Source organism: Myotis myotis, unplaced genomic scaffold, assembly GCF_014108235.1.
Source record: "Myotis myotis isolate mMyoMyo1 unplaced genomic scaffold, mMyoMyo1.p scaffold_m19_p_1, whole genome shotgun sequence".
Lineage (NCBI taxonomy): Eukaryota > Metazoa > Chordata > Mammalia > Chiroptera > Vespertilionidae > Myotis > Myotis myotis.
The window spans coordinates 184233582-184246093 of record NW_023416313.1 but is presented as its reverse complement, the minus strand read 5'-3'; the positions used below and the strand labels follow the sequence as shown (position 1 = coordinate 184246093).

General features: G+C 45.1%; 2 long non-coding RNA genes across 4 annotated transcripts; one reads left to right on the top strand and one right to left on the bottom strand.

The window, feature by feature from the left end:
* Positions 1-2601: 2601 nt before the first annotated feature.
* LOC118654698 lies at positions 2602-3513 on the bottom strand. Its single transcript, XR_004967026.1, has 2 exons — positions 3241-3513; positions 2602-2976 (listed from the first exon to the last, which is right to left on the bottom strand). It is a non-coding gene; the product is annotated as an uncharacterized LOC118654698 (long non-coding RNA).
* Positions 2968-9714, top strand: LOC118654684. Of its 3 annotated transcripts, none has more exons than XR_004967025.1 (5): positions 2968-3328; positions 3574-3709; positions 4819-5767; positions 7501-7588; positions 8554-9714. It is a non-coding gene; the product is annotated as an uncharacterized LOC118654684 (long non-coding RNA). The 3 variants fall into 3 exon arrangements; XR_004967024.1 differs by having other exon boundaries at positions 7382-7588; XR_004967023.1 differs by having other exon boundaries at positions 7197-7588.
* Positions 9715-12512: the final 2798 nt, after the last annotated feature.

Below are 12512 nucleotides of genomic sequence, written 5' to 3'. Positions count from 1 at the left end.
TTTCTGGCTACCCCGCATGCCCGCCAGGAAGGGCTGCCTGCCTTCTCTTGGTTTCTGGAGGGCTGGTGAAATATTTCCGGTGGGTGAGCATGGGAGGAGCCCCAATTTTGAAGCACTGAACAAGATAAAAAATTAAGTACTACTATTAATAATAAATAGCTAGCACTGAGTTGTTATCAAGTGCCGGGCATTCTGCCAAACATTTTATAGGCATTATCCTATTTAATCCTCCTGTGAATGAAGTGTTGCAAGTATTCCCATTTTACAGATGAGGAAAATGAGGCTCAGAAAATTTGAAGAACTTGCCCAAGTTCACATAGCTGTTAATGAAAGAGGTATGATTCAAACCCACACACGTCAGTGTCTAGGAGCAAAGATCCGTAAAGGGGGTTGGTGACAGGCCACTGTGGTCATGGGCTTGACATTTCCCGTGGCACTGCCTGCTACTGCCTAGGGGGTGTTACACCTGATGCAGCTGAGGCCAAGGACAGCGGGGGCACGGCAGCTGTGCCGTCTGCGGGGAGGAGAACAGCTCTGTCAGTTCAGGGACTGCCTGACCCAGCCTAACCAAATTAGAGCAAGTGATGGGTGCGGCATAATTGACATGTACATTGTTAATTGAACCCCATGGGAGATGATTTTAAATAGAGACAAGTACCATGCTGTGTGAACTATTTGGGTTATGAAGCCCTGATTCTCTGACTCTTGCAGGGAGAGAGAACTGTGTCACGGTACCCTGAAAACTCCAAGAAGCTGTTCCCCGATCAGGGCAGCAGCAGGCGAGCCGGGTTGGGGAAGATTCTCCCTGGGAGTTTCAGGAATTTCAATCTCGCTACCTATCATTTTACCCATAAAGCCCAAATGAAGAACCACTAACTACCCATCCATGCCCAGGGACTTCCTAACCAGGGGGACTCAGAACCCCAATAAAAAAGCCAGCCCTGCCAAAACCGGTTTGGCTCAGTGGATAGAGCGTCGGCCTGCGGAATGAAAGGTCCCAGGTTTGATTCCGGTCAAGGGCATGTACCTGGGTTTCGGGCACATCCCCAGTAGGAGATGTGCAGGAGGCAGCTGATCGATGTTTCTCTCTCATCGATGTTTCTAACTCTCTATCTCTCTCCCTTCCTCTCTGTAAAAAATCAATAAAATATATTTAAAAAAAAAAAAAAAAAAAAGCCAGCCCTGGCCCAGCTGGTGTGGCTCAGTGGTTGAGCGTCGACCAATGAACCAGGAAGTCACAATTCAATTCCTGGCCAGGGCACATGCCCGGGTTGGGGGCTCAATCCCTAGTGGGGGGCACATAGGAGGCAGCCAAACAATGATTCTCATCACTGATGTTTCTATCTTTCTCTCTGTCCCTTTCTCTCTGAAATCAATAAAATATATGTATATTTTAAAAAAGCCAGCCGTGGTAAGACAGCAAAACAGGCACAGCTTGAAGCTCCCATATGTATCTGCAACCACCACCACCACCACCACCACCACCACCACCCCCCCCCCCCCCCCGCCCCATTCCTGCTTCCCCTTTCTCAGGTTCACAAAACCAGCAACCTTCCCAGGGGCCTTGGTGAGGGACCCACACGTACACTGTCTCTGGACATCACCAATACCCAACTCCTACTCCTGTTCCCTTATCACTAGCAGGACTGACCTGTCCTACTTCCCACTCCCTCATACTTGCTTCCTGACCTTCATAAAGAGTATGTGTGCCCTGTGTGCCAGCCTCTGATCCTAAGGGCTCACATGTGCTCCTCCTCTCAGGCAAGACCTGCTATCTGGATGGCGCGTAACCACTACCCAAGGAAAGTTTACTGTTGAATTAATGAATGAAAGTAAGAATAGCAAAGATTCTCTGGAAATCCCGTGCGTCCCCTCAAACCGATATTGGCTCACTGGCTAGTAAAAATGAACTGGGGAGCAAAAGACCTTCGCCTTTTTAAAAGCAGACGCTGCTTAAATAACACTACCTGGTGACAAAGGCCAGGAGAGATCAGGATGTGAGGATCCCACTCCCCACCCACCACCCCAGTCCCCCTCCCCCATGCATTCCCTTTCCTCCCCTTCCTAGCAGGGTTCCATGCTCCCAGCCCTGCAGTTGGGAAGGGTTAACCTACTGTGGTTCTCTGGGGGGACCTTGGGAGGCTAATGCCATCCAGTGGGATCCATTGTCCTCGCTGCCCTGGCCACAGGGGTTGGTTTGGAGATAGCCACCTGGCCTAGATGCAAGGAGACTTTGCCAAGGGCTTTGGGGTCTTGAAATCATCAGGTGCGTCAGTCTAAGAATAAAGCCAGTGCTGTGGGAGGCTAAGGAGATGGGAAGTCACTGGGAATTCATTGACTTGTCCAGCTCCTATATAAGACCCTACCTGAAGCCCACCTGACTTCCGGACCTTCCAATGAATAAACAAATAAAACCTCCTTTTTGTTTAAACCCAATAATACAGAACACAATATTACAACCTCTTGCTTCCTTTTTATAATTGATCCCAGAGACTATATTTTGTCATTTTATTTTATTTTTATTTTTATATTTTGTCATTTTAAATTACCTTTATCTTCTGGCTTACTTAACTTAAATAAACATACCAAAAAACAAAAACCCCAATTTTTCACTCTTTTTTCCTTTTTATTAAACTTGTTGGAGTGACCCTGGTTAACAAAATTCTACAGGTTTCAGGTGCACAATTCTACAACACGGCACAATTTCTCACTCTTCAATCAAAGCCTTCCCAAGATCCCCAGGCGTGTGCTGTCTCAGCTGAATGAGGAAATAACAGAGACTTCAACAAGACAGAAACCTATTTCTCTGTCCTGTAAAGGAAGTTGGAATCTGGCTGGTATGGGAGTTATGGTGTCATCCAGGCTCCGGTTTCCTCTATCTTTTTGTTCCCCCATCCTTACATAGCTCCCATCTTCCAAGTCACTTCACAGTCCAGTGTGGCAGCTGGGGCTCCAGCCATCGCGTTGATGATCTTCCTGTTCCAGAAGGTACCGAGGAAGGAGGAAGGAGAAGCGATGAGTGTCAGTGTCTACCTCTCTGGAGGGGTCTTCACCGAAGAGCCACCCAACAGCTTCCGCTTCTATCTCAATGGCCATTCCAGCTACAAAGGTGGCGAACAAATGTAGTCTTTTCGCTGAGCACATTGGCACCAAGATTAAGATCTGGGCTGTGTTACTAAGGTAGAAGGGGAGAGTAGATACGGGTAGGCAACTAGCAGTTTCTGTCCCCACCCTACTTACCAAACAAGTTCACTGGCTGCTGTGTTCAGTTCTCTGCGTGGTGCCTGTTCCTCCAAGGAGAGCCCCTTTCAAGCTGCAGTCACTGCAGGTACTCTCTCCACAGACCCTTACCATCCCAAACCGGGTCCCCACCGTACCCCGACCCAGGAGCCTCTGACCAGCATCTTCCGATTTATTCAGTAGACCACATTAGTCTTTCATTAGAATCATGGCTTCACTTTAACTTGTGGCGCACTTGAACTTCCTCTCTGTCATGCTCCAGTCAGACCCCATTCATACTTACCCTTCTCCATTCACTAGTCTTTCCCTGGAACTGTGTTCTTTCCAACACAGGTCTGCTCGTCAAGACTTCTTTCTGGATTACCCGTGTGGTTGAGGGCAACAAGGACTGTGGTCAGCATCAGCGTCTGAGTCAGGGCTGGACTTCTCCAAATCTTCAGGAATAGCAGGGTACAGATAACTGAGTAAGGTCGGCACGATGATTTTTTTATTTTCTTCTTTTCAGATTTCCCAAGGCCTTCTGACACAATGTACATTTCAGCCCTCATAGAGCCCCCGCAGTGCTCAGTTATCAATGAAGAGCCCACACAAGGCAAAATAAAACAATAATAATGAAGTGCATTATTGTCTCAATAGAGACTAAACATCTGCTCCTCCCTACCTCAGCTGCACAAAAGCAGAAAAAGAAAAAAGAAAAAAAAATCAATGTCTCATAATACTAAGAAAACATGTTACCTTGAGTTACCTTGAGTCCTCATATAAAGAATGCCATTTAGAAGTATCTAGTTCTTTCACTTGAATTTTCCATTGATTTTAATAATGAACTGAAAGCTATTGTAACTCAAAATTTTACATTCTATTATGTCTTTTCAAACAGAAATATCATTAGGCAGATGTGAACAATTATCCCCAGTTGGATTTTATTTTTAAGTTCTAGACTTCAGAGGAACAGCTACATTATGCTTTAAATCAGAGCTTGGGTGGGTGGGTGGGAAGAGATTAACCAGAGAATTTATACGCACATATGCATAACCTAAGGACACAGACAATAGTGTGGTGAAGGCCTGGGGCGGGGGATGGGTGCGGGCCAGAAGGGGTCAGTGGGGAAAAAAGGGGAACATTGTAATTCGACAATATAGATAAATTAAAAAAAAATAAACCACCAGTTAAACCAGAAAAGACAACAACAACAACAAACCCCCCATGAAACCTATGAGACCTGACATTATAGATTTAACCAAGAGGGCTTGATTTGGATTAAGCAAGTTTATTCATTGATCTAGTGATCATATATATATTATTTATAAAAAATATATGTTTTTTAACCAAATGATTGTAATAGTGCCTATATTAGGGCCAGAGGCGTTCATTATCTTGACGACCAAATGAGAAATGGCGGAAAGGTTTGAGATGTAAGAGGCTCTGTGGCTGCATTGAGAGGGCTGATAAAGAAATTCGAAAAGAAGGTGTTGGCATACGTCCTCTCTGCTTTCCAATTTCCAACAACAGACGGTGACATCACAGTTCCAGACATTTCCCATCTATTACTTGGACTAAACAGAGCTTTTTATTCTCCAGGGAAAACGGGCAGCGTGAACTAAAAAGAGGTGCATTTTGCTGATAAGCCGTCGGGTCCATACTCAGGCGGCACAGCATGGTCAGAACGCCATCCTGGGAACCACTCCGCTCCCCTGGGAGCACAGGCACCAGGACCAGAGGACGCTGGGAAGCTGGTTGGGTACTGTTATAGTAATAAGTTTAGTTAGTATAAGATAGCATAATCAAATTTCATTTCTTTATTAGAGTGAATTTTAAACTTTACTTAGAAGAGGAACTTAATTTGTGTGTGTGTGTGAGACCCTGATAAGTAACTTGTAACGCCCTGCCTGTTAACTCCTGACAAATAACTTGTAACTCCTGATCAACAACTCCCTGCATGTTAACTCCTGATAAGTACCTTGTAACCCCCTGCGTGTGCATCCTGATGAGCCCAGAAGGCCACCGGAGCACACTGATATGAGACACTGAAGAAGCCTGTTATAGTAATAAGTTTAGTTAGCATAAGTAGGCTCCATTTTTGTATTAGCACAAGTTAGCATAAGTAGACCCCATTTTATTCTTAGGCCAAAACTTGTAAACAACTCCAAAATAAGATGCGTGTGTGTGACTGATAAGCTTTGGACATGTACACAACTTCCCCGCCTGAGTGTATCCCTAGATAACAGGGCGGCACCCGTGTATGGCACCCGATAGGAGACACTGAAGACGCCCAGCTTCAAGGATTTAAGGAGAGCAAATCTGCTGCGGTTCAGACGCCTGTCTGCTCCTCCACAGCCAGACGTTCTCCTCCCCCCTGGAAACTGCCAAACGGCCATTCCTGCTCTGCCTTTGAGCCCAGACTGTTAAGAGGCCTCTCTTCGAGTCAAGAGACCGAGCTCCTTGCCGCGGCGTATTGGACGACCTCCGTGTCTCTGTCAGCGAGTGTCTCCGGGTGGCCTGCCAAGGACTGAAACCCATCAGCTCTCTGGTAATTAAACCTGTGTGATTTCTTGCATTGTTTGTTCCCTGTGTCTTCTCTCTTCTTAGTTTTTGGTTAAGCTCGGCCATATTAATTAATAGTAAGTACCCTTTGACGTCTGTATTGGTATATCCGAATGAGGCGCTTGGGTCACCTGTGCGTAAGTTCCCAAGAAGTGGAACAGGTACCAGAGGATGTGTCCTGTGGGTGCTGGTGAAGATAGACTGAGGGGAGCAGGCCGTGAAACAGGGCTGGCCCCAGAAAGGTCATTTGAAGGAGAATTCACGGAGAAATGGCGTTCTCCTCCGTCCTTAAGTAGAAAGCCAGCCAGTGCTGGCAGCCCCGCAGCCCGGGCTCCTTTCCAGGCTGCAGCACCCCTACAGGCAGCTGAGCAACGTGACCCTGGCAGCAGAGAAGCCCTGGACAGGCCTGACCACCACCTCACTGAGGAGAAGTGGCCCTGACCTTGGAGACACGCTTCTTGCCTTGACTCTAAGGCCTCCTTTGTTCTCGCCACTCGGGTCTACCACAGCCGACTTCCTCTCCCCTGCCTGCTGCCGTATTTTGCTCAGGGGACCCTGAGCCACGAAGCCGGTGGGAGGTGGGGAGGAGAGCGGCGGGGGACATCGTTTTACACACGGGACACAGGCTCCGCACAACTAGCTGTGTGATGTTAGGCACGTCGCCTAACTTCTCTGTGCCTCGGTTGCCACTGCTGTACAGTGGGATTCTAATCATATTCACCTGACAGGGCTGTTACCGAGCCCTCGGATCCTGCTGCAAAGCCCTGGAGAACAGTGGCCGGCTGGTAGTCAGAGCGTCACAGAGGCAAGCTACTGCCGCCCCCAGTAACAGGCGAGCAGTTTCTTCTGTTGCACTTTCTCCCCGGATTTCCACTTCACCCACACACACATTGGCCTCTCCCAACACGGGACAGAGATGATAAGCAAGGGAACTGTCTCCCATGGTCTCACCGTCCTTCAGTTCTGTCAGTAGTTCTTGGCCTATCGAAGATACCTGTGTGCCCACGTGTGTGTGTGTGTGTGTGTGTGTAGATTCTCTTAATCATACAAAGTCTATGCGGATGTGATTCAGTGTTAATCTAATGGTGAAAGGCTAAGTCACATTTGTTCAACTGTTAGTGCGCAGGCTTCAGGAACATGTGGATAAAATGTAACTAACGTTATCTTGGTTCAAATTCCTTTTTTGCGCCCGACCGACTGTTGTCTCATTGAACTTTGCAGGGCGTTTGTTTTTTTTCCTAGTTACAGCATCCAGATCTTCTCGCACGGCGACAGAGTGATGCCAAATTAGGTCTGTGGAGGCCTCCTTTTGGCTTCTCCGGTCACCGTGCAGAACATATTTTCATGCACGTTGAAGACGGCCCATTAGTTCTTGGCAAGGAGATAAGTTTTCAGAGCTGCTCTCCCTCTCGCAGGCCTCCCCGTTCTCATACACAAAACCTCGCTGAGGGGAGAGGCTGTCCCGCTGATAGGACAGGGCGAACTCCAACTGCGCTCGCCCTGTGACAGCCAGGCAACCGTGACCTCCGTGACGTCTGATCCGATCAATCATCGAGTTCCCAGTGCACTGCCCGGATTAAAATCTCTCCCTCCCTTTCAGGGAGAAGCATTTTTGTTTCAAAATCACACAGTCGGAGCTTTGGAAATTAATTTTCAAACGTCTTTGCCTCTGGAGAAGGCATGCCCGTTCACATCTGAAATTTTCCCTCGACGCCTTAGGTGATGTGTCGACGGAGCTTCTGAGCTTCCACGGTGCAGCTGGAAAGGAGACAAAGAAAGTCTTGCCCCTATCTGTTTCCGTGGAAATGTAAGCCATCCTAACGTGGGTTGAGCCAGGATTCTCTTTAGACCGGTTCCTGGGAGGAAAATCCAGTCAACGTCTGTTATTGTACCAAATCGCCACTGGGTGTGGACTCCCTGACCTAAATGTGCTCTGAGCAAAGCGTCTTTCAAGTAAGGGGCGGTGAGCACTATCGTGAAAGGGGCTGAGGTGCTAAGGATCAGTATTTACTGGCAACCAGCATTTTGGAGCATGGTTACCATGGTAACATTGTCAGCCCCAAATGACTGTCATGAGGTGGAAAAGTCCCCTTAAAATAAATGCAAGCAGAAAAGGGGACATTTATAAACCTTTTACCAAACACCTATCTGTTCATAAAGTAGCATGTGTTTGTTCTTTGGGCTATAGATATTCAAAGATTTGGGGAAATTTCATGACATAAACATTTCCTTAAAAGAACTGTTATTCTCATCTCTCAAAATATGTAAAAATAACTAATTCAGATTTTTTTAAAGGACAGAGTTCTAAGGCATCATGGACTTGTACATTTAGATATTATGCAGTTGTGACATAAACTCTGCACCAAATTACCAATGGCTTATTTGAAAGTTGTAGAAAGGTACTTGACCGGGAGTCTTTATGTCTAAGTTGTACAAATTATTTCTGGCAGGTTCAATAAATACGGTGTCATAGAATGTGTTATGCAGTGAGGGGAAGACATTGGGCACACTGAGGAAGACACTCGGGCACAGCTTTTGCTGAGCTCCATCCCTCACTTGCCTTCCCTCACTAACAGGACCACAATTTTATTAGAGCAGCAATGTGCTCAGCCTCCCTTGCAGTTAGAGGTGGCCACATGCTATAGCTCTGGCCAGTGATATACAGGCAGAAGTTCCTGGAGAGGGTGTAGTTGGGAAACAATTCTCCATGGTCTCTCATATTTCTGTTTATCTTGCAAGCAGGGGCACTGATTATCTTTTGTTCTTCCCAAGGATGTTTGAATGGCATGCAACCTTGGAAGACAGAGCTACTGCCTCTCCAAAGCCATGGGGAGGCTTGCTTAAAATCACTTGGAAGACAGATATGGCATCACTCCAGGGCAAAAGGCAGGCCTACCTACTGGCCATTTTGTAAGATTCCATCTTGCCTCTCCCGTAAGACATTCCTGAGGCCTCTCTGTATAGCCCCCTTGGGTCTTCAGGGCAAGGAGAATGGCTACAAATATGCTGGTGCTCACGCTACTTGCTGTGTTGAGAGTAATAAAGTCCATTATCTCTGACCCAGGCGTCTCTCGACTTCTGCCAGCATCCACGAAACCAGGGCAGGCTAACTTTTAGCGTGTGAATAGGGTGAAACTTCAGACTCTCCATAGTTCTTGACAGGATATTCCTTTCAGAATAAAAGAGGGAGGTAGGAGAAAGCTCTTGCCTCTTGGCCTTTCTCCTTTCTTCTTACCTTGAGATACAGCAACCAATTTGGGGCCATCAGGTGACAGCGTGAGGACAACAGTCTACATCTAAAGGTGGGATGGCAGAACAGAAAGATGAAGGACCTGGGCTCCTGGTAGAGAGAGTCACTGTCCTCGCCCTGGGCTGCATAATTAATTTCAGGCTTCTGCTTATATGAGACACATGAACTTCTAATTGTTTACATCAATGTTAATTGTGTTTGTTTGTTTTTTTCAGACAAATGCATCCTTAGAGTTTGCATCAACCATAGTAACACAGTAATTACATAATAGTAATTGTGTCAAATATATGCAAACTTATGGCTAGTGTGTTGCTACCTTCCTTCTTGATTCTGATTCTACCTTTCTGTATGTTAACATTATTATATGTATCTCCTATAAACTAACTCAAATCCTTTTGGGAAAGATGTGCAAAAAATCAATTCAATAAATATAATTTGGTCCCAGGCCAAATGTATCCCTGAACTTCCGTGAGTTATCTCTTAAGTTACTAGTCAAAAAGGAAAAACAATAGGACTAACCTTTTGCAAACTCATACCTGGTGTCATGAGGCCTGTTTACTCACCAATGTTATCTAGCCCCTTGCAGAATGGCTGCCTGGTAGTAGGCCTTCAAATATTTGCTGACCAAGTGCTCATGAAAGGTGTCTCTTTATCAAATGTGTTGGTTATGCCCAAAGAATATTCACATTTAACAGAGAGCATTTAAGTACATTACGCCTGTCATTTGACCACAATAAGTGTTTTAAGGGGAAAAAAAAAACGAAAAAACACAACACAGCTCAACTTCAAAGAAACGATTTCTTATCTTTGTTCCCAAGGGCTACAAAATGCCACATAACTTAACAATGGAATCAAAAGAATCTACGCAACCTCAAAGGCTGGTTCAATAGGATACCAGAAGTAATAGCAATTGTCATCAGAGATGAAAACATCTTTGAATGTCATGTCCAAAAATTATTTTTAGAACATTGGATAAGATTTGAAACTTGTATGAAGAAGAAATATTAACTAATACACAAGATGAGACCGTAGGAGGGCAATGTATAATTTTACACCAATAATAGGATAAATGAAATTATACTGTGCACAAGAAGATGAGTTACAAACATCCTTAGTATTATTTTTCAGTACATTATGATTCTTAGTTTCTGTTCAAAAACCTAAGCTATGTGAAATTGCCTATAATATGTGTCCTCAGTATGATTTCTGCTTAAACATCTATCCAAACCACACGGAGATTCCATTTCACACCCATAGGACGGCTATTATTCTTAAAAAGGAAAGAGCAAACGTGGAGAAATTGGTACCCTCGTGGGCTCCTGGTGGGAATGGGAAATGGTGCAGCCGCTAGAGAAAACAGTCTGTGGATCCTCAGCAGTTAAACATAAAATCAACATACGATTCAGCAATGCCACTCCTTGGTAGATACTCAAAAGAATTAAAAATGGATACTTGTACGCCAGCATTGATAGCATTGTTCACAACAGCTAAAGGTAGGAACAACCCACTGTTCGTCAGCTTACGAAGGGATAAACAAAATGTAGTATATTCTATGATATACCACAGACTATTTAACAGCTGAATTAGAAATCTCTACCTACATTATGAGAAACAAGAAGAAGTAAAATAAGCAGATGATAGGAGTGGGAGGAATCCGAAAATATTATTTTCACAAACAAATTCTGGCCCAACATATGCCTGAGCAGTGGGGTGGGGAGTTCCAGTGATACACACGCCTGAGAATTGAAGAATTGGAATAAGATATATTATATGGACAATGAACTATTAGTCACAAAGAGGAATGAAATTCTGCTATACCTGCTACAACATGGGTAGACCTTGAAAACATTACGCTAAGTGAAATAAGCAGACCCAAAGGGATAAATATTGTAGGATTCCATTAATATGAGGTACCCAGAATAGTCAAATTGGTAGAGACAGAAAGTAGAATGATGGTTACCAGAGACTAAGGCGGGTGGGGTGGGATGGGAAGTCATTGCTTACTGGGTGTACAGTTTCTGTTTAGGATGATGAAAAAGTTCTGGAAATAGATTAATAGTACAGTTGCACAACATTGTGAATGTAATTAGTGGCCACTGAATTTTACATTTAAACATGGTTAAAACGGTAATTTTTATGTTATATATATATTTTGGCACAATTTTTAAAAATTTATTGACTAATTGATTTTAGAGAGCGAGAGAGAGTAAGAGAGAGAAAGAAAGAGAAAGAGAGAGAGGGAGAGACATCGATTTGTTGTTCCACTTATTTATGCATTCATTGGTTGATTCTTGTATGTGCCCTGAGCAGGGATCAAACCCAAAACCTTGGTGTATCAGGACAATGCTCTAACCCACTGAGCTGCCCAACCAGGGCTTTCATTAATTAGTTAATTGCCACAATTTAAAAAACAAAACAAAAAACCTCTGAAATAAGTGAAACCAAAATGGCGAGTTTTGTTTGTTTGTTATGGGAAGAGCAAATAGAGCAGATTTTACATTTTTGTACGTGGGCTTCGTTTCCTCTTGCCCTTGCTTCCTTTACGCCCCGCCTGCCTGCGCTATGAAGCAGGGTGGCTAAGATGACCCCATGACATTGCCAAGCCATTCAGGTTGTGGCTTTGAGTGGTCATGTGCCTCGGGAGGTCCGACATCATTTGGAAAGATTTCTGGTTCAGCAATTTTATTCCGTGTATCATTGGAGCTCCGCCCCCACCTCCACCCCCAGGCATATGCTGGGCCAGAATTGTTTGTGAAAATATTATTTTAGGATTCCTTCCACTCTTATCATCTACTTATTTTCCTTCCTGCATCTTTCATAATGTAGACAGAAATTTCTGATTCAGCAGTTAAAATAGTCTGCGCATTAGTTATCACTTCCTTGTGACCCAGTTTGCACACAATTTCTCATTCTGGCATTGAAAGCTCGGGTTTCAAAAAAATTCCTACAACTAAAGTATGTGTCTGCGGGAAAACGGAGGGGAAGAGGTACTGACTGAATTTCTCTGGGTAGCACTTAAAGGATCTCAACAGTGGGCATCCCTGACTTCCCTTTTCATTTACTCTCCCACCAAAGCTCTCAGATTACACTCTCCTTCGTTACTCCACTCCCATAAGCCCGCCTTTTCCACCTCCCCTCTCTTGTTTCCTTCCTAAGGACTGCATCTCTGCTTTGAATTCACCAGACACTTGGGTCTGCTATGGAACACAAAGGGCAATGAGCAGAGGCGTGCGGGCCAGGCCGTTTCTCTCCCACCTGAGTGTGCTACCAGCACCCCGAAATGTCTGTGAATGCAGGTTCCTGGGCCCCGCCACCAGAGGAGCTGATTCGGGCGGTCTGTACCTTTAACCGCTCCCTGGAGGATTCTGAGTGGGATCCTAAGAATACGTTCTGAGGAGCACTGTGATGAGTGAGAAGGCGACAGGACATACTGAGTTATACTGAGGTCACTCCAAAGCACCAAACGAACAGGGAAAGAAGA